General features: G+C 38.9%; 1 long non-coding RNA gene across 1 annotated transcript; it reads left to right on the forward strand.

Annotated features, from left to right (window-relative positions):
• The first annotated feature begins 3,358 nt into the window (after nt 1-3,358).
• Nucleotides 3,359-27,976, forward strand: LOC128077991 (uncharacterized). The gene is made up of 4 exons (XR_008205250.1): nt 3,359-3,424; nt 5,198-5,308; nt 20,945-20,966; nt 27,122-27,976. It is a non-coding gene; the product is annotated as an uncharacterized LOC128077991 (long non-coding RNA).

Raw genomic sequence — 27,976 nt, forward strand, 5'->3', positions numbered from 1 at the left:
CAAATCTGCTTGAATGCCCTCAGTGAAGGCTAAAATTTACTTCAGCTTACATCCATACAGTTACATCCATAGTGGCAGTACTGTATGTTCATTTATGAGGTGTGCTTCAAAGATATGACTCAGATTGTATCTTGTTGGTTTCTATTGCTGGAAGCTGCTGAAAAAGAGTGAGACGTTCAGAGTCGCTCATTGTAGTGTGATGGAAATAGAATAAATCTTGGGAAAATTAATAAGATTTCATCTCCAACACTGAAATGCATTTCTCTAATTGCTGGTCAGAAAGGTGTGTTTTGAATTCACTCTTGAAAAAAAATCTAATATCACAATTGTATTTCTATAGATTTCATGTTGATCTTCTGTCATTTGAGGTTTTAAAAATAGAATTGTTTCTATTCTTTGATACTTCTAGAATATCCAGACTGTTGTTAAAAGGCTTAGAAAAAAAATACAACAGCCCTTGAATGAATCATGCTACTGATGGCAGGCCCTAAATAGGCCTAGTGAATTTTTTTATCCATACAATCTGAGTATTTCCTCATTCCAGAGGGAATATTCCTTGAAGTAATAATATTTGATATTTCTTTTGCATCTTTTTGTCTAGGCTTGCAAAACGTTCTTTGAGATGTCACTTTCTTGTAATACATTCTTAAATAGTTTAGTTTTCATGTGATAAGATAGGGTGAATGAAATCAGTAATTTTAGAGATATGAGAGAGGCCCAAGGATGCCCAGAAAGTCACTGGCAAAGAGTGGAGAACAGTTACTGTATCCTTCAACCCCTGACCCATACAGCCCTACCAGCTTTGATGAAATATCTCTGTATAGAATCATAGGATTATAGAATCATCCAGGCTGGAAAAGACCTTTGAGATCTTCAAATCTAACCATGAGTTTAACCTGCTGTGTCCCATTGCTAAACCACCTCCTTCAGTGCTATGTCCACATCTCACATACCTCCGGAGATGGACTCCACCACTTCCCTGGACAACCTGTTCCAGTGACCACCCTCTCCATCAAGAAATTATTTCTAATATCCAATCTAAGCTTCCCCTAGTGCAACTTGAATCCATTTCCTTGGGTCCTATAACTTGTCACCTAAGAAAGGAAACCAACATCCTGCTCACTCTTTTCATGTAGTTGGTGATAGAGAGTGATGAGGTCTCCCCTCAGCCTCCTTTTGTCCAGATTGAACAACCTCAACTCCTTAAGTTGTTCCTCAAAACTTGTTTTCTAGTCTCCTCACCAGTTTCATTGCTCTTATCTGCACACATGCTGGAGCAACTCAATGACCTTGTGGTGAGGAACTCAAAACTGTGCACAGCATTTGAAATGCAGTCTCATCAGTGCCAAGTACAGAGGGACAGTCATCTATCCTGTTGGCCACATGGTTTCTGAGGCAAGCTGGGATGCCATTAACCAACTTGGCCACCTGGGCACAGAGCTGGTTCAACTTCAGCCAACTGTAGACCAACATCCCCAGGGCCTTTTTCTCTGGGCAACTTTCCAGCTACTCTAACCCAAGCCCATATGGCTACATGTGATGGCTGTGACCCAAGCACAGAACCCAGCATTGAGCTTTGATGAATGTCATGTGGTTGGACATGGCCCATCAATCCAGCCCATACAGATCCCTCTGCAGAGTCTACCTACCATCAAGACTATTACCAGTTCTTTTTGTCTCTTATATTAATTTAGTAAAGACTTCTCATGTCCAAGCAAAGTTTGTCTTGCACAAATCAAAATAAATAAGTTTTTGTTTGATAGAAGCCATGTAAAACAGGGGAAAGAAATCTGGAATAATTTGGATTTATTTTCCAATTTTGTGAGAAAACTTCAGAGATGTTAATGATCTAACTGTGCCTTAATTACCCATATATTTGGACTTAGATACTTTGGAACAGGCTTTTCACTCCAACGAGGCATCAGAAGTAGCCATGTAAAAGAGAACAAAAGACGATAGAATAAAGCATTTCTGTATGCACCCAATACTCTGATGTTTTATATTTTAAGAAGCTAATATTAATGCACATTGATTCAAACAGCTCAAAATATCCCGCAAGAGCTAATCAATCCAAAAGTACTTATGAGCAATAATTCAGTCAGCTGGTGAACTAACTGACTGCTAATGATGAGAGATGAAGACTCTCTGCTTTTGTGAGCGATTAGCTGGATCATCTAATCTGGCACTGAAGATAATTATCTACTAATACATATGAAAAAAATAAAACATGACAAAAAATTATCCCAGCAAGTGCTCATGTATTTGGGGGAGATTTCCAGTAGCTGCTGAGATCATAAAATTAAAGATGGTATTTCTAGAACAGGGACAAAATGAAGTAACTTTAAGCAGAATTAGAGGGATGGAAGTGCATTTGCTTTTTCTTCCTCATCTCACTGAAATTTTATCTCATTGTTAGAGATACATCATGCACCAAAAAAATGTGTCTTTCTCTTCCATGGCAGAATTAATGCAACATATCTTCTTGCTCAGTGCCAGAGTGTTGCTTGTGCAGCTTTCCTGCAATGTTGCAAATCTGCTCCTCAGTCTCAGGTGACGGCCTCTGTGTTAGCAGTGGAGAAACTAAAGTTTGCTTGTTCTCCAGCTGCAGCTATTGAAAGTGGCTTTGAGTTTTCCCTCATATATTTTATAAGAAGGGGAAAATTATAGGTATAGGAGAGTTAAGCTGTCTAAGTTGGTCGCCACAGGCTATTTATTATCATTTCATAGCAGAGAAAGATAATCTTTGTCTTTAATTACAGTAGATTCCTACACATGACTTAATACTTTAATGGGAACTCACACTAAATCTCCGTCACAGGTTCATTTGCATCTTTGGGCCTCATGAAAATTTGGGATTTGTTTCAAAATTAATTCCTTTGCTCATTAAAGCATCAAATTTATCCTGGTGTTGTTTTAATAGCAGTTGCAACAAGTGCCACCAAAGAATTAAACAAGCAAACAAACAAGACTGTAACTACTGTGGTTATACATGAAATTCCACATGCAATGAATTTATCATATTCTTATTCAAAACATCTGGAATAGGTTAGCTGAAAACCTGTGCACTTGGCCAGAGTCTACTTGGACACAATACCTCTTGATAACTGGGTCTCTAGCTTACCCCCCCCTCTCCACCTACTGGTTGTTTCTGCCTCTTTTCTGTTTGCCCAAACGGGGCCAGACTTGGGGTTTTAAAGTTGTGTATGGGAACTGCTGAATCACGGCCTGAACCTCTGATTGATCACCTGAGGTGAGCACTGAGTCAGCCACAGGAGCACAGGTGAAGGCAATTCACCTGTGCTGCTGGAAGGGGTGGAGCTTGGCTGCACCTCTCCTAGACCCATTTAAGAGCTGACTATGGGTGGTGAAGGATCTGTTCTGGAGATCCCCTCCTATGGAGTTTTGCAGTGAGCACAGTATATGGGTAAGCATTCTATCTATTCTCTTTTGATATAACAACTGCTTAGCCAAACTCTCTGGCGTATTTCATAATTATGATATGTGTACATTCGCTGGTTATACAAGTTGCGTGGCCTCTATAGCCAAAACCAGGCTCTATGGCTGGCTTTATTTTGTACGTTCTTCAGTTTTCCTTATCTAGAGGTGAGTTTCATGGCAGATGAGAATGTTGGCAATGCCCAGAATGAACAACTCTGGAGGAAGGCTGGATCCTGGAAGCTAGTCTGTGAACCACAGGGCAGCTGGGACTTTGTTCAGACCTGAAGAGATCAAGGCTAGGCAGAGGGTGCGTTACATGTTCACTGAAACTAATCCCTTCCCAACACAAGGGAACAGGAAGTGAAGCAGGTGCAGGGAATTGTTTTCATTTAATATTATGCTTAAAACACTTGCTGTAGGTGATGGCACTAAAGAATTCCAACTTAGAAGTGATGGGTATGTGACCTGTCCACATCCAACAACAAGAAGACATTTGTTTGCCTACATGGAGCAAAGTGATCACAATCATTAGTGTGTGAAATATGATATTCTTCTGCTTTATAATACGTTTTTCCTAGATACAGACTCTGCCTGAAGGATTGGAGTCTTCAGCTGTGCTTCATGTGCTGCAGGTCACCACTACACTAATGGCTGTTGTTTATGGGTGAAAGTGCTGCACCTGAAGTAGCAACACACCAGGGTTTGCTCTGCATTCAAGTTTCTCTGTTGAATGTTTAATTATTGTTAAGTTGAATTATCTGCATCTACTCAGGCAATATATCGGCATCCTAATGCATTTCTGTCATATCATCAAAGCAATGCTCTGTGTTTAAATTCTGCAGCAGCAATAAACTGAAAAAAAAGCCATGCTCTTTGAGTAATGCACAGTGTGTCGTGTTATGAATGATGGCACTGCTGTTGGTCTTGCTATGACTTTAACCAGTTTGTACTAATTTTCAATTTTTTTCTGTAGTTTTTAAATGAACTGCACATTTGCCAGATACTATCCAGGACACAAAATGCTATTTAGTAGAAAATAGCTATAAAATTACTGTATAACTTCCTGCATTTGTGTTTTAATTAATCAAAGAAAATGTTCTGGGTGGAGCATGAAAGAATTAATTCTGACTATAAGATAAAGGATGAAATATTTAAATACTCTGTTAAATAATCACAAGGAAAAAACATGTGGAGGTGAAATAAAAAGCTAGAGGAATGTTTCTTTGGAAGAAAGCCTGAGGAAAAGTTAAAAGGGAAGTTTAATGAAAAAGAGAGTGGGAGGGAAGATCCCAGGTGAGAGAAGATTAGTAACATCATTTTGGGAGTTTTTTCTTTGTTTCCTACAGAATATTCTTATTTGCATAAAACATGGAGATTGGCCCTAAACACAATCAGATTCAATATGATAATATTAAAAAACATGAGCTATTTTTTACTGTATAGATAAACTCATAATAAGAATGACATTCTTGGTGGATACCAAGAGAAAGATCTGCTTTCACAGGTGAGGGACTTGATTGCTTAATCTGAGATCTAACTGGCAGCAGGTGGGGGTGTAAGGTCATGGAGTGTTCTAGAAAAACTGAATATTTTCAAAGGTGCTTAGGACTGCAAGAAAGGAAAATTTAAGGTGCAATAATTGTTATAGCTTATTTAGTTCTGAAGCCCAGAGAAATCTGTGGAAATACTTGTATTGTCTTTAGCAGTGAATTAAAGACAACTCATTTTGAGTGAGGGCACTCAAAATATTTTTTTACAGGGTATATTTGTGATGCCTCAGAAGACAGTATGCAGCTACCTGGGAGTAGAAAGCTCTTGCAAGTAAACCTGTGGAGTAAGGACTCAGAGTGGAACTGCTGTCTATTCACTGGTAAGTGCTTTACAATATTCTGCTGCGGCAGAAGGAAAGTTAATTCACACTGTGATACAGATTGTATTTATGTGCCTATAAGCATTATAAACTTCAATACTCTTCTGAAGATGTAGGTAATCTATGTTTGCAGAATGTTGTTGAATGGCTGAGTTGCAAGTATTGCATCTTGGCTAGGTGATGGTGGAGAGATGCAGCTCATTTGCATTTTGTCCTGAAGAAAAGTAGAGAATAGGTTTTTGCTACTGGAATGACTAGTCTGGAAATCTATTTAGTTTCTAAACAGTGAATTGCAAGGTCTCGTACGCTTACGTTTTCTATGTTATTAAATACAGATCTTGTCACTTTCTTTCTCAATTAAAATGGAAACTGCTCCAGAAGCTGCCCTAACCTGTAGGCTGTAGAACCATATTTAGAGCTCTGATTTCTTTGGGTTGCATTTGCCAGAGGCTGATTCTCTCAGAGGAGATGCTGGTGCCTACTGGAGAGCTCTAGCAGGTATGGAAGGTAGATTCAGCAAAGCTTTCGGGAATGGAGAATTTTTTGCTTGGTTTTTTTTTTTTTTTTTTTTTTCTCCATATGGCAAAGATTCTGAAACTAAAATCTGCTTGTCTCCAGGTGCCCTTCGTAGTCTACAGAAAGTGTAGGCGCCTTCTTGTTGGGTTAATACCTGCCTCTCTGTAGTTCTGTAGTTTCCAGAACAGTGGCTGAAAGCAACAGTGACTTGAGGGAGTCCTAACTCAGTAAGAGTGCTTATATTGAAATTCCCTGCTGTGGTTCTGAACCTTTGCAAAACATTCTTTAGCGAGAGTGCTGGTGAGCACTTTTCAGGGCACTGTAGATGAGCAGCCAGTGTCAGTGTCTGATCCTTGTGTCAGGCCTCCCAAATGGAGCCTTTATATATGCTGTTTAGTGAAGCATGGAACCAAAGTGCCAAGCTTGTATCAGGAATGCTATAAGATGCTTTTATTCTCTTAGAAAGGAAAACAAACCATTACAGAGTCTTGAGCTAAATGCCTTTTACCTAGGGACTGTGATGAGAGATGCAGATGCGCTGCTAACCAGGGATGCAAACGTTGTTTTTATCTCGAGCATTGCTTTTATTGTTAGAGTCCCACTTCAACTGTGACTTTAGACCTTTGTTTGGAAGGAGAAGACTATGCACTCTGATCTGGAGACTGACAAACTGAGCAGTTAAACGCTGACTGCTGGGCCTGGCAGACGGCTTATTCAAATTTCAGAATGTTGGCTGTAAAACATAATAGGCTATGTTTTATGGGACCGGAATAGCAAATAATGTAATAAAGCACTTGTCAGAAAATGAAAGGAGAACTCAATGAGTACGAATTACTTAATTAGTGATAAAATGTCTATTATGTGCTAGAAACAACAAACAGAGCAAAAAATGAAACTCCTGTCTCTTGTGTGCTGAACGACAATTCTTTTCTTGTCACTGGATTAATGAATCATTAGTTCATAAGCAAATAAAACCTTTATTTTATCAACAAGCTGGTTATAGTGTTAGCCAGAGAATTTTGTTTGACTACATAATATCAAGTGTACTTTGAAAGATGTTTTTTGAATTTCATTAAAAACTTTTGCGAGATGGCTATTCAGATGATTAATAGATGAAAGGAGATGTGTTAAACATTGGGCATAATTTATTACATGCTTGCACTCCTCTGCAACCTGCAGAGCAGTCAGTAGGGTGCTGCCACATACAGCCAAGCCCTGTAGCAAGGCTGTCTGCCGGCTTTGATAAACGGAGCATGTTACTCACTGAGGAGTGGGCCTTCCCCAGAGAGAGGGAGGGAAAAGAAGGCTGTTTTTGCATTATGACGCTGCTTTTAATATAAGACATTTCAAGTGGTCTTAAGAATGAATAAATCAATTAAAAATAAAAAATGTCAGCCTTATGCTCAATCTCAGGGAAATGCTGTGCTAGGCTAAAATACAGGAAAAATACAATGTTGGGGGAGGTAAGGCTGAATGAGAGAACTCTGTATCTTAACATAACTTTTTGTTTCCAATAAACGCTGCTGTGTGATCAGTGAACTTTGTCTGTATGAAGATTCAGCAAGGAAAACTGAGCAGTAAGGCAATACTCAACAATTCTTATGAAAAAGTGTGTTGGGTAGAGCTCTCCTCTTTTACACAGTGCAGATCTGTACCTCTTTCTCCTGATTTAACTGAGCAAATGGTCACTGAAACTACTGTTCTGTGTGAATGAGAAGAGGACAAGTGTGTGCAGAGCCAGCTGTGTTTCAGAGAGAGAGATATGAGTAATGCTAGCCTATTGAGAGTACTCTTGGACTGAGCGTTGAAGAAAATGCCTGTTAGTAGATAACATTAGGCCTAAATAATATACATGAAGATAAAGATTGCATCTCGCAATGCTTGCTGTTTATTTTGTTTTTTATTGTTGAAATGCCTGTTACTTCCAGATACAGGCTGGAATTCTTGTGGGGAATAGCTAAATCTTGTGGACGTTTTACAGCTGGTTAAAACAAGTAGGAATATATTCTGTCACTCATTACTTTCATTTTTATACTAAAAAATATGGCAAATAGTGGCTGTCCTGCTTTTCTTTGTTTTGTGGGAATGTACAGTGCAAATTTCAGAGTGTTATGTGAGAACTTCATTACATTAAACATATGTGTTTTTTTTCTGAAAAGGTTGACTTTAACTTGCTGGAGGATATTTTTTTTCACTTTGTCAAAAACAAAGGAGTAGAACAAAAAGTTCTACTCTGCGGAAAAAAATCTCTTCCATGCATGTCAGATCTGATTTAGGAACGTGTGCTTAAGTGAATATTTAAGATATGTTTCAGTTTATCTCCCTCTGACGAGGGTTTCTTTCATGTGACCTTAGACTTCTCCATATTTCTGCACAGAATTCTTCCATACACTGTGACTTCACTCTAAGTGACTCCAGCAGTAAGAGCTCTTTCGGTTTTTATTCATTACTTAAATTATACCAGGCTAAATATCCTTCATTTAGAATCATAGGCTGTCTATACGTTAATTACAAAGTTACTCAGATTCTTCCTGATCTGCAAGAGGCTTGAACTAAATTCCTTGCCCTGTGCAGTCTCAAACACCAAGGTTGAGTTTCATGTATCTCAGGGACCGTTAAGGTCTATAGCTGACTGTACTTTGAGGAGATGTATAAACTATTTCTACTCAAGTTTACTTCAGGGGGGTTGATTGCAGCTGAAAGGCACTGTGATGGTGTTGACAGTGGTGTTTGTGTTCTGCCTGCACTGAATGGGTGATTGATGTATAATTCTGTTGTCTCCTCTGCTGAGGGCTTCATTTCTGGCCTTCCCCTCCTGTTTTCGGTTCTGTTTGCCTTGACTTCAAGAGCAGTTTTTGTTTGTTTATCTTTTAGTCTCTTCTGTCTGGGTAACAAGTGTTGTATAATTGTTCAGATGCTCTATTGAAGGACCATGGTACACATGCTTTGGTGTACAACAAAATGCTGCTGCTTATTTAAAGGAATTAAGTCTACTACAAAGAGAATTGAAGAATTTCAGGCTGGAGGAAGAGCAACATGGTAGCCATGTAGGTGAGGGAGTGAGACAAATCAAACTGAAGTACTTACTGAAAAAGGTCTGGAGCCCTCTCACCTAACACCTTGACACTGTTGACTACATAAAACTTTTGCAGTAATGTTCAGGAATGCCGATAAGAACATTCTTTGTTTCTTATAGTGCAGCTCTATGGCAATGGAGAGGTCAGCCAGTGATAGAAATGGGCCCACGAAATGTCCAGGCAGCAGAGATTTTCTTTCCAGTTATTTTTAGTGCTGCTTCTGTGCACTGTCTTCAAAACAGAAGGGGCCAAGGGTTGTGAGAGCCTAGATTCCTTCCCCCCACAGTGACCTCCTTCCATTTAACAGAAATTGAGGTGGAATTTGTTGAATTGTGATCTGAACTCTGAGTTCTGCTGGATTTGATGTTCTCACACAGACTGGCTGACTTCTGATGATGCTGTTTGTCTTCAACTGCCGTATGGGTGAGTGGAGGTGGTGGCACCTATGTTCTGGTGATCATTACATGGGTTTGTAACAGATGTGCAACAGTTAAGTACTGGGATCTTGCTTGCATTCTTGTTTTTGCTGTTCTCTGATGACCTGCCATAAATATCACAGATAACTTTTCTACCCTTTTTCCTCTAGAGACAGAAAGCAGATGCTGAAGAGTATTATGTACTGAGGAACTAAAATAAATAAATTGTGAAGGGTGAGCTTCCTTGCCTTTAAATCAGAAAATGGCCAATGGACCATATTATGAAAAGACAGTCTTTCTTTCCTTATTCTAAGCCACCTCATGGGGAACTTGGGTACTTGTCTGCGGTAAACTAAATGTTGTGATTCAGCTTTAAGCTGTCTGGTATGCTTTGTTTCAGTCTAATCTACAGTGAGCAGGTAATTGATGGAGTTTCTTAATTTTTAAGAAAGCAATCATAATGAGAGATAGCTGTTGCTGTCTGACCGAGGGGTTATTCTTCACTCTTCATTTTCATCGAGACACTTGGGTTTTCTGAATAACATCCTGTAGGAAATGCTCCTTTGAAAGCATTCTTAATCATGTTCCGTTTCATGTTTATTCTTCATCTTGATCTTTGTAGGAAGCAAGTCATGTAATGGCTTACTTCTGAGAAGCTGGTATTGTGGCCTGCCCCTTAGGGGTGTCTGGGGAACAGCAGTGAATTACAGTTACCGTTAAACTTCTTGTTACGATGGCAAATTGAAAACCCAAGAATGCAGGAAAAGTGTCTTGCAATTATCTTTGAGTTGCAGACGCACAGCAATGCTTAATTCACTTTTAAATTAGAAAGGAGATACTCTGCTGAGAAACATGCATGCATATTTTAGGAATATGATGAATTGCTTAGAAGGTTTCAAGCTAGTGCTTCTTACAATGTCAGCTTATCGGCATACTGTATTTTAATTAGTACAAAAGATAATTAAATGATTATAGCAAAGTCTCTCAATAAGTATGAATCAGTATCTGTGTTTGTACAGCTTAGACTCTTTCATGGGAAGTGACACAGGAAATGTTCAACAGCCTTTAAAGCAGACAGCAAAGCCTGCGGTTTTTGTGTGTAAAAGGCAGGCAATAATACAAAGTATGGATAACAGATATGAAGTCTTGTCTTGAACAAATCTGTGCTGTGCTGGTGGAAATGATTTCCCTTGGCAGCTGGGTGACTGGAATTATTCTGGTGCCTTCTGCCATTAAGTGTTGCAACTCTTTGCCATTTTGTGTCTAGTTGCTCAGAGGCCTTTGATGTGCATGAGCAATGAGGTGGCGCTGGGTAACGGGCACAGCTCTGCTACTGACTAAAGATGCTGAGGCTTATTGTACATTGCTCACTGGGGGCACAAGGAAACAAGACAGACATAATGATATTCAGAGTTACTTCAAGATCATAATGCCAGCAGTTCTTCTCGCCTAAAGCGATGTGGCATCATTTCTCCTCACGGGAGAGTTTCCTGTTAACACTTCTCCAGAAACACTGCTGACTTTTCCTGCTGACCCTGTCCTGTCAAAACATAGTTTTTGCAATGTGTAGGACTTACATGAAAGTTTCCAATACCAGGTGTTGGAATTAATCTTGTCAGACCAATGTTGCTTGGGTGAATTAATGGATAGACTCCACAGTGCTAAAATTGGAAAGAATACAGTTCCCTTAGGGTCATTTAGTGACCTGCCTGAAGATTTGCTGCTCTGTTCGCCATCTCTACATGGAATAACCTTCCTTTGAACTTGGTCAATTTTGTAAATTGCCAAGAGCAGAAATCTTGTATAGTGTGTGAAAGAGTGTGAATGAACAGTCATGGGATGGTCGGGGCACTTCAAGGTCTACTTAGGAAAAGTCTGTTGTTGTGTCACATCAGTGCTGTGCAGTTTATAACATCCCATAGGATGGAACTGTCTCATCTTTCATAATATGACAGTTGCCTCCAGAGCAATGTTGCTAACTTTGAAGTTGCACCTTGTGTTTATATCCCTGTTGTGCAATGTTGTCAGTGCAAATGACGTGGGTCTAGGCTGCAGTGTATGGTCCCAGACACTGGGAGTATAAGGAAATTAAGTTATTTTGGAGACATCTGTATCTTGCTCCTTGGGACTTGACTGTTTCTGTAATGGTTAGCACTCAGCTTACTGAAGGAGCTTCTTTTGGCTCTGGTCCAACAGTTGATCTTGCTAAACTGCTGGCTAGATTCTGGAGAAAGCTAAAGAAATTTAAATGCATGCTTTTAAGAAGTCATTTCTGTCACTTTTATTTTTTCATAATAGGAGAAGCTGCTTTTTTCTTTTCTCCATCCTCTGAAAAATTATGGGGCAGTGTTAGAGGGCATGAAATTTAAAGTCTGTTTTCACTTCTGAATCAGAATATTTTTGAGATTCATAAATGTCTCTTTTTTGACATTTTTTTTCCCCTGAATAGTAGAGCATGATTTTCATCATAAATACTAGGCTAATAATATTTCTAACCTGGTAGAATTCAGAAATAACTCTTTATTTCGAGTGGCAACCTGATTATCTGAGACTTTTTAGAATCAAAGTAGGAAAAATAATTGAGGAGCTTTATCTTCTATCTTTAGAGATGCAATTTCTCAGCCTGCTTCACCCCCCACCTGCCTTGCCTCTGTGAAATACAATTATGTCCCATCCCTGGAGGCATTCAAGGCCAGGCTGGATATGACTCTGGGCAGTCTGGTCTGGTGTTTGGTGGCCCTATACATAGCAGGGGGTTGAAACTAGATGATCGTTGTTGTCCTTTTCAACCCAGACCTTTCTATGAAATACTGTTCGTTTCAAAGCCCACCACAGGATTTCAGTTTCTATACTGGTTTATTGCTAATTATTCTCAAGCATACTGATCCCAAGGATCCTTGAAAAGTTTAGATTGTTACTAGGTGTAGAATCATATTGTTATTAAGCCTGGAAAAGACCATAAAGATCATCTAGTCCAACTGCCAATGCATCACCACTGTGCCCGATAAACCATTTCACTCAGTGTCACAGACACATAGAGTCATAGAATCATTAAGACTGGAGAGGACCTCTAAGATCATCTAGTCCAACCATTTGCAGTACTGCTTTAAAGTAATTGTTTTTAGTTTACTTTATTCAGTTGTTTTTAGATTACTTTATTTTTCTATAGTCTTGATGTAAAGTATTTCTAGATGAACACACAGTATGGATGCATTTGTTTTCCGGATCTTGTGGAGGCATCTTAACGTATTCCTATCTTTCTTCTAGTGCTAAAATAAATTTTGTCTGAGTAACTTCAGAAATAAATTTTTCCATTGATATTAGGAAAAAATTTTCCACAGGACTTTCTGCAAACAAGGATTCCTGCTTGCTGTTAAGGAGCTGCTGTAGAATTTTTGCTACTGCAGTACTGCAAAATGTCATTATTCCTCTGTGTTCAAAATTGCCACAGCTGTGAAATGCTGAAGTGTCTTGGTTATGATTCAATTGGTTTTAAATAACACCATCATGGCTTAAGATATATCTATGGGTATATCTGCAAGTAGACATTAGGATGTAACTTTGTTGAATAAACCTTTAGATGCATTTCACAGTGGTCCAGAATCCCTTGCCCTAGCTGATAACATGTGGCCTCAGGGAGATTCAAACAGCTAGATGGCCTCATGTAAGAACCAACTTGATGTTCTGGGATACATTTTGTCAGTAAATGAGTATGGTCAGCTTTGCGTCTCCTATCTCCCTAGGATCAGCAAAAGGAGGGGAAAATCATGCAGAGAGAAGCATAAACACTTTTCTTTCAGGCACTATCTCATCAGTTTGCATCACTTATCATATGAAAGTGCACTTCAGCATAAAAATACATCAGGATTTCTTTTGCTGCTGCCACCTGTTTTTGACCCCTTGATTGTATTGCTTTCCCTCACGTTGCATAGTGAATTGGACTGAGGATTTGATTGTGTCTAAAATCAGTGTTTCAGCTCTTATGAGGAGGCAGTGCTTAGATGCAAGCATCAGGGAAAGAGGTAGCTAGAGACCTGACCTCTAATGAGCTGGAAGGAAGCTGAGTTGCATTAGTGGAGCGAGCTCTGATAAGTTACATTAACTACTCTCACCTGTGAGAGGTACTACAAGTCTTGCTATGACCTTGTTACTACAGGCAGCAACTCCTCCTGCTTTGAAAAGTCATAAATGGGAAGATTTCATACAGTCAAAATGAGGCAACTGAGTGTAGCAAAACTTATGATGAAAAACTGAGTATTTCCTTGGAGAACCTGCAGAAAGCTCTGAAAGCTTGTCATTCTTAGGAGTGTGTTCCCAAGGGGTATACTGTGCCTTGGAGAGATATGAAGTAATAGATGCTCCTATTGCTATGCTTGGCTGTGTTTTTGTAGTGCATCAAGGCAGAGGTTGGTTTAACTTCAAAATGATGTACAAGGCTTATGGTGGGAGTAAGAGGGAGAAATTCAACTAGCCTTTGGGGACTGAAGTCTACGCAGAAAATGGATGTCTCTTGTTCTCTGGCATTATTTATGGTGTAAGAAGCAGGCAGAAAAGGCTTTTTTTTTTTCTCCAGACTTTCTCCTACCCACTTTCCTTGAATGACTATGTAAGCTAGATCTCCACAGAACAGTCTCTCTAGGTGATATGCAGTATAGCAGATTTACAGACTTATTCTAGTCTATCAGTTGCGGCTTTTCTTAGGCTTTAGGGTTTCCTAATAACAAAGACAAGAAAACAATGTCAACTTTTCCTGGAGTGGTATAAGAACTGTCCTTGCTGTTTGCTAAACCAAATTTCTTCCCCAATATTACTACTGGGAGAGAACGGAGCTAACAGAGACTAAAGCAATCACTGTAGCTTTAGGCTAGAAAAGTCATGACTAGTGTGGGCTCAAGGATCAGGTTTTACTAGAGGAAAAAAATGATTGATCTTGTTAAATTTGGTGGCGGAGAAATCTGAGAACATGCAGGTATTTCACAGATTCCCACAGACAAACTTTCCTTTGAAAACAATGCTAGATAACCTAGTATTAAGAGCAGATGAAATCTCATTAATTCTATTGTACTTGGTTTTCAACTATTGATAATCGTGGGCTGAAGTACCTTACAGAATGAGGGCCTGTGACAGTACTGTGACAAATAGCTGCCTGAGCACTAGCTGGAAATGAGTTGCAGTATAAGATTTGGTACAGGAGGTAGATCTGAGCTGCACAAGTACCCATGTCACTTGATGAGTACCACTGGCTTGCTTGAAGGATGTAGTTCTTTGATCTGGATAGAAAAAAATGTATGGACAAACTTGACTCTGTGTGGAATGAAGGGCTCAGCTCTAATGCCCTATTCCGGATTAGGGTGTTGCCTCACTGCTCCATACTGGCACCATGGAAACTGGCAGCTGTGCACTGAGACTCCTTGTACAGGTCTGAGAGGGGTTGCAGGGCAGCTGAGCAGTCTCTTGTTTTCAGGCAGTTGTTTGGAAGAAAATAGTGCAGTAATCTTAAACTCTGCAAGGCTTATGAATATATGCCTGCAAAGACTCACATGAGGTGGAAGGCTGAGAAACTGGATACAAAACAGCTATATTCATTTTGCAAGTGCTTCTGAGACTTCAATTGTTGCTGTTTTGGCAGCACAGCTCATTTCTGTAGCTATCCTAGTTATTTGCTCTTCAAATATAAAGCACAATTCCAAGAAAAACATTACAAAGCTGTGACTTCTGGAGCTTGTGTCAGATCAGGTGAGTAGCTTTCTGTACTGTACTTAAGCACCACTTCCAGTTGCCTACTAAGGGTCACATGGATCACTGTCCAGAGATTGACTTAGAAACATTTCTAGTATTTCTCTAGAAGCTCTTAATAATAGGTTATCTAGCATTGTTTTCTCTAGAAACACTACATTTACTAGCAGATGCACAGTAAATGCATTTAATCTGAGGTTTGATATAAATAAGACTCTGCCAATAGAGTAGGTCTTCAGTTTGTCTAATCTCAGTATTTCTCTTCCACACATTAATTAATATGCTGAGGGGAAAAAAACATGCCTCAAATGGGTAACTTTAAACTATTGACAGAAGCTATACCTTCTCTGGTGTAAGCAGGAATTAGGCTTATTTTCTCTCTGCTGACAATCTATGTGCACAGACCACATTTGTCATGCAAAGGAACCTTTCAGCATCCTAAGGAAAATGAACTATTTCAGGCTTTATAAATCTTGATTGATTGTAAACCACAAACCAGGGAAATTCGGAAGAGATTTTTCTTATTTGATGCCTGAATGTTTGACACTGGGGAGCTAGTATGCTCCATGATACCTGGTAATGTCAAGAGGTGGCATCCTTTAAGGCTAAAAATGAGCAAGCAAATAAAGCCCAGGGAATAGGGAAATGATTAGGGAACTAAAAAGCACAGAAAAATCCTTGTGAAATGAGTGTAAATGGGAAGTCAAAGGTTTATGAAAGTGATGGAGGCTGTGTTTCAGACCTCTCTACCAGAACCTTTTTTTTTTTTTATTTGTCTCTAACCAAGCTTTTTGAAGTGGGTAGTTATCTTATGGTTTGTTCTTTTTCTGTAACCTGAATGAACCAAAATCCTGCTCCTCATCTAACAATCATTATTGCGATTAGCTGTGGAACACAAACTAACATCAGACCAATTGTGTGTGTAATGAGGGAGGAGAAACTGTAGGGATGTGCCATGGAAGTGAAGAAAGGAGGATGTTTGTGCTCTGGTATGGCTGGAAGTGGAAACACTGTAGACAGAGAACGATTCTGACTTCAAATGTGCTTTTCTGTTAGACTACAGCAGAAAATGCAATAGCTGAAGTACTGGAGCAGACTCCTTGAAATACGTATCCTCACTGAATGACTTATAGTTCATTTAAACACTTTGTTAGCTATGCTAAGATTATATCTTTGTGCACATGTAATCGCTTAAGCTGTTGACAAGTCCGTGACTAGGTATGAGTTTGGCAGCACTCGGGCCTCCTTATCTCTGGTTCAAGGAGTTTGGAAATCGGGAAGGGGGGGGGCGGGGGGGGTGTCTACTGTGAACCTTGTGATTCCATGGGAAATCCTCTTTGCTTTTTGGCAGCAATTGTTGACCAAATCTGGGACTAGGAGTGGGTTCAGCTGCACCTAGGCTCCTCTGAGAAGGAGTTTAGAAAGAAAAGATGTTGACTCTGAACCTTGAGACTAAACAGGAATTCCTCCTGGATGAGTGTGTTTAACTCTACCCTCTATGTAAATAAACAAGTGTACTTTGCCATCTCAAATTTTATATTGCTGTCTTAGTTATGATCGAGCTTTGGTTAAATTGCTGAAAATATATTCCTGATTCTCTCTTATGAGTGCAGGGTACCTTCCATCTGTAGTAGAGCCTAAGCACATGCTTTGTAATTATTTGCAGAATTGTGCTTTCCTTTCACCCCAAGTGGATTCTAAGGCATTTGGATATTTTTCTTTTCTTCACAAATACTTTTTCATGCTATAGGAATGCTGTGTAGGGTGTCACTCATGCTTCTGACGTGCTACAAATATAAAGCAATATACAAATAGAATACTTGAGCTCTTCCTGGTTTCTGTGACTGTGAATCATAGAATTGTTAAGGCTGGGAAAGATGACTAAGATCACCTAGTCCTGCCATCAGCCCATTCCCACCATGCCCACTGACCCACATCCCCCAGTGCCTCATCTCTATGTTTCTTGAACATCCCCAGGGATGGTGACTCCACCACGTCCCTGGGCAGCCTGTGTCAGTGCCTCACCGTTCTTCCTGAGAAGAAATTTTTCCTAATATCTGTGCTTCACTTCTTAAATCTTTCTAACAGTATTTCACTGTAGAGAAGAGATTACTTGAGCCAAATAACCACTTAGAAAAAATAAACAATTCATCTTGGCTGTTTAGTTTTTCAAAAGCTTCAGCCTGGGGATGAACCAGTCATTGTAACTCTGAGGAACAGGCTGATGCCAGTGTAGCAAACTATAGAAATAGCACTCAGAACTTGAAAAAGTGAACTCAAAAAGATCAATGTGCTTTGTTTAGGTTGTCTTTCACTACCTTTAGAAATATAATTCAAGAGGATATGAAAACTTGTGTACAAAGAGCGCACTTGTAATACCAGAAACTATTCTCTAACTGAAAAGATGCCTAAAAGACAGTCTTGCAGAGCCTAATCTCTTCCAGTCTGACTGGAAATCACAAAGCTGAACTTTTACTCTAAAATCTTGCTATTCATTGTTCTAGTGGCAGTTGTACAAGCTGAGGGCACTGTCTGCTAAACCATTACCAATGAGGCTGCTGTAGGAGCATAACCTGGCCAGTGTCAGGTCCTTAGGAAATGCTCTTCTAATGGACTCACTCAAGCAATGATAAAAAACAATCACACTTTTCAGCAGTTGCCCACCTGAACCACTTCCTAATTCAGTTTCAACTGACCTTAGAGTCGAATGCGAATGTTACAGCTTTCTACATCTTCCTCTGGAAGGCTGCGCTTCTAACATCACCATGTGTAGTCATGTTAATTCTCTCATTTATTACTTCTAGCGATAGCTCAAGTCTTGTCAGATTTATACTCTGTAATTTGCACCACAAATTTTTTTACAGCAAGGTTCATGTGTACAGCCCCAGTGTTTATGAGAACAGGAATATTGCTTTTTTGTGCTTCAGCCTGGGGACACCACTGTGGCAGAGCTGTTATGATGCACATCCTACTGTGCAGCTTTTCAGTAACAACCTGGACTCAATCAGTACGTTTCAAGTTGCCTTTGCCAGGCGCAAAGCATTTCTTATTTGCTTAATCCATCTAAGCGTAGGAAAGAAAGTTGCAATATGAAATAGGGAATGCAGGAGTTCTGACAACTTCTAGTGAAAATGCACCACTCTTGCTTTCTAAACAACAACAAAAAGTTAGTTTTGAGCTATGGAGGCTTGCAACTGCAAGTTAATTAATATCCAGTGGGATATTAATCTCTGCTCTCCCAGCTATGACGCCTGTTCACTGAATGACCCGAGGCCTTCCAAGGATGCCTGCAGTTCAGAGGATGAATCCACAAGACCCGAATATCAAAATTACTGAGGGACCACTGTGCCCTGAGTGAAATCTCAGGAATTGGAATTTAAAGCATGTCAGCTTTTTCTTTTTTTTTTTTTTTTTTTAAATTTTAAACGTAAACAGATTAGAGAATTCTCAAACCTGCACATATGCAATGAAGAGAAACCTTGGCTGTTCGTTGGCTTTTGCAACTGCCTTTTGAAAAGAGACTAGCTTTCTCAGCCGTGGTATAGCCATCATCATCTTCCTGCACACAGGATCCTTAAAGTGATTCAAAATAATGCTGATGGTTTAATCCTTAGTTATGGAGATTCACATTTCATGTCCATAGGTTCATACATCTTTCTGTGGAACTTGCATATTCCTCAATGCACTTCAGCAGACCAAAGCTGCATAGTTCTTTGGGAGTAATACATTAGACTTGGGATTTCTTCTTTATCAGGCTGAAATTTAGGTTCTTTACAGAAGAGATGAGCAAAATTACTGGTGCTAGCAGTACAGAGTCCTGCCATCAACCACACAGTGATTAGACTTGATTGGAGTTGCTGGGGACTCTTATGGTATGAAAATGAGTGAGGTGTCACCCTGCATACAGGACATAATGCGCAAGGGGTGAAGTGAGAGACAGAAAAGTGATTTGGCACTGGAATTCTGTCTGGATGAAGGCAATTTGGCTGATTAAATACCAAATAAGGATGAGATCCAGAAACTGGGAAGTAAGTTTCATGATTGTGTTGTCTTAACTCATGATACAAGAGAACAGAATTCTCAAAGCCAAAAGGGAGTTATTTGAATTCACTATGTCAGAAGGATGAGTCTGAAGTGAACTTTTTATAGCTGGATGAAAACAGACCAAACGAGGGTAATTTACTATTTTTTTTAATAAGGTAAATAGTAGATGATGATCTCAGACTTCTTTAAATGAGTGGTCACTTTCTGTAAAGAACATTTTTCCTCTACTATAAAAAGTGAAAATCATCAGCTTATATGCATGTGTACACACACACACACACCCACACCCACACACACAGACTTTTTATCCCTCAGGCTCTTGATGTGCTCATTTGCAGTAATGGAAACTGGTTACTCCACAATACCTTGCCTGAGATGTTGGAGTGAATTAATGAATCATTTCATTGTGACTAGTGGGAAAATGGGGGACTTCAAAACACAATAGTTAAGTTGCAACTGAATTCCATATCTCAGTAGAAAAAAGCACTACTGTATTTGTCAGAACTGGCAAGTACTTTGGCTTGCAGTAACTCAGGGAAACAAGACAGATAGTTTTCTTGTATCCATTAGCATCTCAATTGAAAGATACAAAGGCTTTTTTTAAAAAAAAAAAAAAAAAAAAAAGTAGAATTGAATCATGTACAGAAGAGGAGAATATTTGCTTTTTGTCATAGTTTTTAGTAGGACTTTGAACTGACAGGTTAGTAGGCATTGAGGTAGTTAAGTGGCCATTTTGGCTTGAAACAAATTGCTTAAATTTGAGTGACTAGATAACTTTAAGATGGTGGCTGAAGAACTAGACCATCTATAAAAGACCTGAAGCATTTATTGAAGCTGTTTTGAACCAACATGGGCTCTCTTGGATCTAGCTCCTGATAAAGTCTACTAAGTGAAAATGTAACAGACTCTCACACAGGTAAGGGGAAACACTGATAGTTTCACTGGCCTTTACGTTTCAGTTAAATAAGAGTTTTGTCACCAACATGCTTATGTGATATATGAGACTTAAGTTTCTGTTTCTGGTGTCTCGGGCGCTATATAAATATATAATATAATAGTCTAATATATAATATAAATTAGACTAGTCACATTCAAAAGGGCTTTTTAAATTATGTTGGACATTATACTGCTTAATAATAATAAGAGCAGAATGTTGTCCTCAGTGAACTTCACTTTACACTGAAGTCTTACAGGTCTTTTGACTCCAGGTCACTAGAGTCAGATTCCCAGTGATATTTAAGGAACAGCTGGCATTTTAAATGTCAGGGAACATCATCCCGGAGCTGTCTTTTTTTTGTTTGTTAGGTTGTATGTTTGGGGCTGAAGTGAAATCTTATTCTTGAGTACTGACCTTTTTACCTACCTTCTTGTGTCTGGGATGTATGATAATCTGATGAGCTGTGCAATGTGGGTTTGTTCCTGTATGAAAATGAAAGGAATGGGATAAAACAGGTTGTTCTAACTTTTACTGGAACAAAGTTATGCAGAGTTATGCTCTGAAACTGGATCCTCGGTTTATATTTCATTTGTCCTTCCCACTGAAGTACAGCCTGACTTCCTGAACTGACATCTTGAAACTAGGCTACCTGTACAGCTGCTTGCTCTGGCTAGAGAAAAGAGATTGAGCAAATGGTGGCTTTTTGCATGGTCTCTGGCTCAGCAGGTACGCAGAATGAAAATCAGTACATTTCAATGCACTCCATTTAGGCAGCACTTCCAAAAATGGTTATTAAAAGAGGGTTCATGTTAGAGCTCCCTTGCAGTAGCTCTTACACTGGGCAAGGCAGATCCTCTTGGGATTGGTGAAGTGGCTGAAAAATGTATTCTGACATTTTCTTCTCTTTCAGGTTCATCTGAGGACTAAGCATTGTAAGTGTTGTCTGTATCTTTATCTTCATAAAATCTTAATTAGTAAACTTCTTGCAAAAATGTAAATGTTTGTTTTTGAGATGTCTTTGGAAACCTTTTCCAGTTGATCTTTACTTGTGGAACTTTGTATCTTTTAGAAAAGTTCTTTGTTTGAATAGGAAAAATAAGAATTCAAATATATATGCTGTTGATACTCTGAGGTTGGGTTGAGTTCATTTAAGGGGTCATGAGGCATTTTCTCCTCATCAGGTACTAAAGTATTTGAGCAAACAGATCGCTCTCATTCAGTTCAGAGAAACAGTTTTCACTCGACAATGAAGCTAACACAAAGGAGAGTTGTATAAAAGTCCTGTGCGTCAATCTGAAGGTTGTGTACTCTTTGCTCTGAGGTTGCCTTCCCCACCTTGAGTGCTTCAGGAGATGTTTAACAACTGTTGTGGAGTATTACCAATTAGAAATTACTGATTGTTCCCATCCTTATGACACTCTCAGCCCTTGCTGACCAGCTGTGCTCAGCCTGACCTTGCAGGCAGTGAGCTGCACCCCCTCTGCCTTCTGTGCACCAGTGCTGTGGGAAATGGTGCTAGCTGAAGCAGCTCAGCTGTGTTCATACACCCTTCCCCACCTTCCCAGGCTCTCTCCTTTGTGAATATTTATATGGTTTTTGTCCTTCTCAAAATTACCTCTTTATCTGATTCTAATGTTTCATTTGGAAGTTTTGTCATGTAGCAGTGATATGCTTCTGTGGGTTTATGGAAGAGAAATGCAGTGAAGAAAACTGTAGGGGGGAAAATACCAACCACCACCCGAAACAAACCAATCATTATCCCATAATCATTACTGCACTCCTATTCTTCATCCCAACAATGATTCACATTGTATTCCAGAACTGTAGGAAACAAAACTTTCTTTAGCTCCTTTTGTTTCAGATGTTTTGAAATGACAGAGCGGTTTATAATTGGCATCTTTTCTGCAGCAAAATGTGGGTCTGTGTGATGCTTTCAGGTAGTGAGGTTATGAATTCACTGCAAATTGGTATTCAGAGGGAGGTGTTCTTAAGTTGCCTGAATGCAGAAAGCTGCTTACTGGACTTATTCTAATTCTGGCAGGTGGTGGGGTTTGGTCCCTTATTTGTTCTTCTTGTCTCTTTTTGGGGCTGCTGTTGTCTGTGAAGGATGGAAAGTTCTGCTTTTTCTCATATCTTACATGAAGTATGACCCAGTCCCCTTCCTGCAGCAGGACACTCCCATGAGAAAATACAGTACCACTTCCCACAGCCATCTGAGTTCTGAATCAACAATGCCTCCTTCCACTGAAAGTCAAGTTTGAGTTGTTCTTTTTTTTTTAATTCCTGTTCTTTGTATGATCATGGGCATGATAGTTGTCCTGATCAAGAAATACACTGCCTAGTGCCATTTGATGTTTAATATAACTCTTTGCCTGTGACACTTCTACTCAGGAATGCCATCTACAATATTGTCTTTGTTAAAAGATGGCGTAAGGTCATGAATCTAATTTTGTTTCTTTAACTGCCAACATATTTTAGAGCAGGGAAAAGCACGGGGCCTCTGGAGAACTTAAATAAACAAACTTCTGAGAAATTGCTCAGCTTATTATCTCCTACTGATCTTTTGTTCTCTGAGTAGAGAAAGCTTTTTCTTGCCTGTTATACATGGAAATAAAAGTCTGAAAATAAGCCCAGGTACTTGATGTCAATTATAGTAGTACTATTTAAATGCAAATTTTGTTGTGGTTGGGCTGATCAGTAAGATAAATAGAGGGCATTTATGTAAATAAGCATATTGTAATATAACAATGAAGTATTTGTAATTATGGCGGCCAGCATTTTCCTCTTTCCCACAGGATGTGTTGGCTGGGTTTTTAGATGCGCAGGGAGTAACACTTGACATTCAGAGTATGGAATAAAATTGTGTAGTGCCATAGGCCACAGACTGAAACAGATCAGATTCATTAGTTGCCCAACAAAGGAGAGGACTTGCAGTTTTCTATTTGTAGCATGCAAACAGAGAACTGTAGAAGAGCAATCTAGCCAGCCTTTGGAAACAGGATTTTTAGAATGATAGCCTTTCAGTTTGAGTCTCTCTTTGTTTTTGAGGGAGAGATTTATTGGTAATAAACCCACTACCTCTGTCACAGGAATTAAATGGACACAATTGTGTGTGCATGATGCTAATTATTTTTATACTGGTAGCTAAAATTACTTGGGTGTAAGTAGTACTATTAACACTAGCAGCAACAAATTTAAAATGTTGAAATCTTACTTAAGACAGTCTAAGTTAGGCTTTTAGGTTCTACAGTCAACAGAGATTAGAAGATGCTCCAAGACATATTTGAAATAGAAAGACATCTCCATTGAGCAACTCGTTTTATTTTCATCCGTTATTGTCTGGATGAGTAGGTCAGATTAGAGGCCTATCAAATTAAGGTGACTCGCATGCTGAATAACTGAGTAGTATTCCTTGTTGCTCAAAATGTCAATGTGTACTGAGCTGACTTATGTAAAGTGACAGTAGAATCACTGGGGATTCACTTCTACTATGGAGAAATTCCCTTTGAAATGAATAACAAGGGATCTATTCAGCAGAAATGTTTTATGTTTTTCACTTGAAGGCAGGAGATTAGTGGGCTGTTGGTGTATTATAAAATCCAACTTAAAACAGACTGAGGAGAGTCATTAACACCTCTTACAGTTACCCCAAGGTATACCACGTAATTTGCCATGTGTCACTTCATAATTTTGCATTCAATTGACCAAACATCAGTTTGTTCTAAAGTCTTAAAAATGTGTTACAGCTCGTCAAGAGCAGAAGTTGTTGTATCTGGTATATATTTAGAATGACTGATTTCTTGGTCTTCAACATCACTCCTCTGAAATTTGTGTTCCTGAATAACAGTTTGTTCTGTATTTCTGTATCAAAGTAACTTCAGATATTGGAGTATGAAATCACACTGTAAAATACGAAAGATACTGCACACAGACAAATATCAATCGTGCCTGATACAACAATGATGCTGTTAATTTAAAAACACTTAAGAAGGTAAATAATACTCAGTCTCGATCTTTCTGAATGGTATTTTCCCATTTTTTAAATGGCATCCAGGGTTTCTTTCAAGCTTAATTTGTTTTCAGGATTGCGGAGTGCTATTTCTAATGCAACAGGATTACTGAGACTTCTGGGCAACTGCTAAGACAGGTTTATCAGAGTCAAATTAAGAGCCCTGCCTTCATAATTCTGTAGGTGGCCTGAATCCTGAATACTTTGTGAGCTTTCAGTCTCCTTTCCCTTCATAGGGAGCTGGGAGCATGTAGGATTTGGATTTACACAGACCAGTGAGGTATCAGAAAGTAGGAGGGTTGAGTCCAGGTCATGATAACCAGTGCAGCAGTATTATAGTGTAGATGATCTAATCTTGTCTTATTTAACAGAGCAGTTGGGAACTCAATAGGCTGAGGATAAAATTGTTGCACTTAAGGTCTTTAGCCTTCCCTAATGAAGTTCCATTCTTCTTTTGCTATGATTTAAGAACTGTTCAATTTGGTGCAGTGTACTGCTAGGTTTGGATACATTGTGTGAGTTAGCCAGGATGTAAATCCTCACTGCTATCTCATCTGCTAAGTACAGTAAGGATCAGTTATATATTTATTCATAAAAGCTGCAGTCAGAATGAGTGTATTTTTTTTCTTTCTAACTAGTCAAAGAAAACTTGAAGTATTTAGTAAATTTAATCTCTGTTAAACCAATCTTAATCTTACTGGAGCATATAACTTTCCTATTCTCACAGGAGTGAATTCCAAAACATTGTAGAACAAAACCTTGTTTTTGTTGCTTGTTATTTTAATGATGTTTTTAGATTCTACACTGGGCGAAGGTTTTAAATATTTGTTACTGTACTTCTTTCTGCCTCAGATTCTTTGCTGCGAGATCCTGCTGTTTATGGACAACCATGAATGTGAGTTTAGAAGCCTCTCATCTCTTCCTTGTAGGGACATCAGTGGTTCCAAATTAAAAGCCTGGTTGCATGATTTTAAGCTATACTTGTCATTGAAAACAACAAGAATGTGTGGAACAGGAATTTGAACCCTAAAGAGTACCCCTCCCATCCACGTACTGTTAACTGTAACTAAAGAATATTTCATGGTAAGGTCTGTAAACACATGCTACCTTGATCTCTTTGGCATAAAGAGGTTGGAGAAAAGGCAAGCCTTCCTTTTAACCTCCTTAAAAATAAATTAAAAAGCCATTTCTTAAAGGCATTCTTTATCTAGGATAGAGAGGAGGTATTAAAAAGAACAAAAAAACCCAAAAAGAACTAGAAACTTGGCATACAAAGCAGTATAGCTGAAACTAGTGGAGAGGAGTGGAATAACCTAAACTTAGGAAGCTGTAATGGAATGACTTGTCAGTATTTTTTTGCTAATGTCATTTCATTTTCTCTCTGTGTTCAAGTGGCTTCTGCCAGTTTTCACCGTGCAGGAAGCTAAAGGCTTGAATGAATCTATGTACTTGGATGTTACAGCTATTAAATGAATATTTGATACAAGTTTTAAAAATAATTCCATCCCAGTTAATAAAGCCATGTGAAACTGAGGATTAAAAGAGCTTAAGACTCCTAGATTTCCATATTCTTACTGAGGTGAATACACATTTAAAAGGACTGAGCCAGTGGAGGAACTGCAGAACTGGCAGCCCTCCTGATTCCAATAATGGCAAGGAACGAGCTAGCCAGGCTTTCTGCAGCTGAGACTTCACTGATTTTGTGTAACTGCGTTATTTGCTCAGTTGCAATTTTGTTACAGCAGAGTTTGGCTCTGATTTTTCTCATCCTCTTCCTAAGAGGTTTTGCGAGTTATGAACTCAGTTTTGATTACTTTTTGTCTCAATATACATTTTATATACAATCAGTTTTAAATTATGTATGCCTCGTTGTTTTTATTTTGTTCTTATTATATGGTAGTAAAAGTGTCAAAGGGGGAAGAGTGTTAGGGGAGAGGCAGGCTTTTCCATCTCACCAGAACTGTCTTGTGATAACTTCAAAGAGTTGGAATTAGGTCTCAAACTGTTAACTGTTTTGGAAGAGAAATTCTTGTCCTTATAATAAGGAGTAAATTCTACTCAAACTGGGAGATGCAGACTGCTCACTGAAAAGCACTGTTTTGCAGTAGAAGCTAAAGTCGTGGAAATGTCTTTGAAGGAGAGACAGAAGATTCAGTGAGATTTGGCTGATACTTCATCTACTCTTTAATTTTGCAACTCCCAGCTACGTAGCATGTCAGCAAATAGTTTTTTTGATTCAAACTTTTTTTAAACAGTACTTCCCTACCAATAATCTTGGGGGGCCAGAATCATACAGTTGATAAAATTAATGCTAGTGAGGACTGAATATAACAAAGACTACTAATTCAGCCCAAACCACTGTCAATGATACTTAGCTGGTTATAATAGTGAAGACTGGGAAAACTTGTAATGAGCATCTGAGTGGTGTAAATTGAAGGCTGGGTTGATCTGCTGGTGGTGAGTGGTAATGAATGCAGAGTAACGATGGTCTATCTAACTGTCTATCTCTCAGCAGTGAGATGATCATGCATTTTCTTACCAACCTACCATCAACACTACCATCCTGCTTCTGATACTTGTTCCAGGTCTGCCAGAATTAGCTTAGGGTTCCCTGCTTTGCTGTGATTTTAACTGGTAGATCTCTGAGGGTTCCAGCATTCACTTGCATCATGTTCTAATAGTAAGTCAAGATATATGATACTGTCATCGTTCCCCACATTCATCCTTAGTCTTTTCTTCTAAGTATTGTTAACCTTTGGAACAACTTGTGCAGAAGCAAAGACTGCAAGACTGTAGCTTCAACTGATTTCTGACATAACATCAGTATTCTGATGTTAAAGGAAACTAGTTGATGATATAGGACATCTGGGCTCAGTTTCTAGTTCTCTAAATTTTAACTACTCTGTCAATTTTGTGATCCAGTTTTTGCAAGGTGGGATGCTTTCAGTAACTGTGATGTGCTTTGAGGCTGCAGTAGAAAGATGAATAAATTTGTAGTTGGCTCAGTAGCAGATGTAAGAAACCAGTAAGACCGAAACTATTGTGCTGCTTTTTTTTTTTTTTTTTTTTTTGCTGTAGGAGGGAAAAAGTTGAAGTGTGAAGCCTGAAGGTGAGCCTAGACATAGCAGACACCAAGTTGAACAGCAAGCAATGTGATTTTTCAAAAATGAACCTTGTACAGATTAGTGTATTTTATCAGTAGTTCACATGCTCATAACTCGATGCTGATTTTCTCTGTATTTAGTGAAAAGAGCTAGGAATTGTGCAAGTGTTCCTTCAGCTGAAAGCTGAAGTCATAGTACTATGTTGAAATTTTGACTAGCAAAGCAAGGCAATATGAAGTCAAGGGTAAGAATATAGAAATTTCTGCCTTCATGCAAAAGCATTTTACAAAAATATTTTGCAAAAATATTCTGCTAAAAGCATTTAATTTTAGTAGTACTGTTATTGGGTAACCATAATGAAATTACCACCTTGTTCAGAGCTTGGTCTTCCAGTAATTTGAAGTGAACATGTCAGAAACACACTGCCAGCAAAAATATCTTTCAGTTCTAGCTGGGTACAAGATGTATTTCTACTGTGTTAGCTGGCTAATGGGCTGTGAGGCTTGTAGAGATAGCAATGCACATAACAGCCTGTATATTAGTTAAACTAGGACTTCAGTAAATACTTCTGGGAAGACTTCATTGTTGTGATTAAAATATTTACAAGCAAAAATATCTATGTTTTTTGACGTGTCTCTGTTCAGGGGTGTTACTCAAACATTTTGAGTAACATCTGATTTTTCCAAAACTATTGTTTGGCAAAATGTCTGGGGATTTCATTAGTTCACTGAACTTTAGCTTCTGGGTTTGTGTAGAAGCTACTAGGAAACATTCATATTAACTTCTGGAAAATATGGTACATTGTTATGTAAACTCGACGTCTTGTAAA

Source organism: Tympanuchus pallidicinctus, unplaced genomic scaffold, assembly GCF_026119805.1.
Source record: "Tympanuchus pallidicinctus isolate F22 unplaced genomic scaffold, pur_lepc_1.0 scaffold16, whole genome shotgun sequence".
NCBI classification, from domain to species: Eukaryota; Metazoa; Chordata; class Aves; order Galliformes; family Phasianidae; genus Tympanuchus; species Tympanuchus pallidicinctus.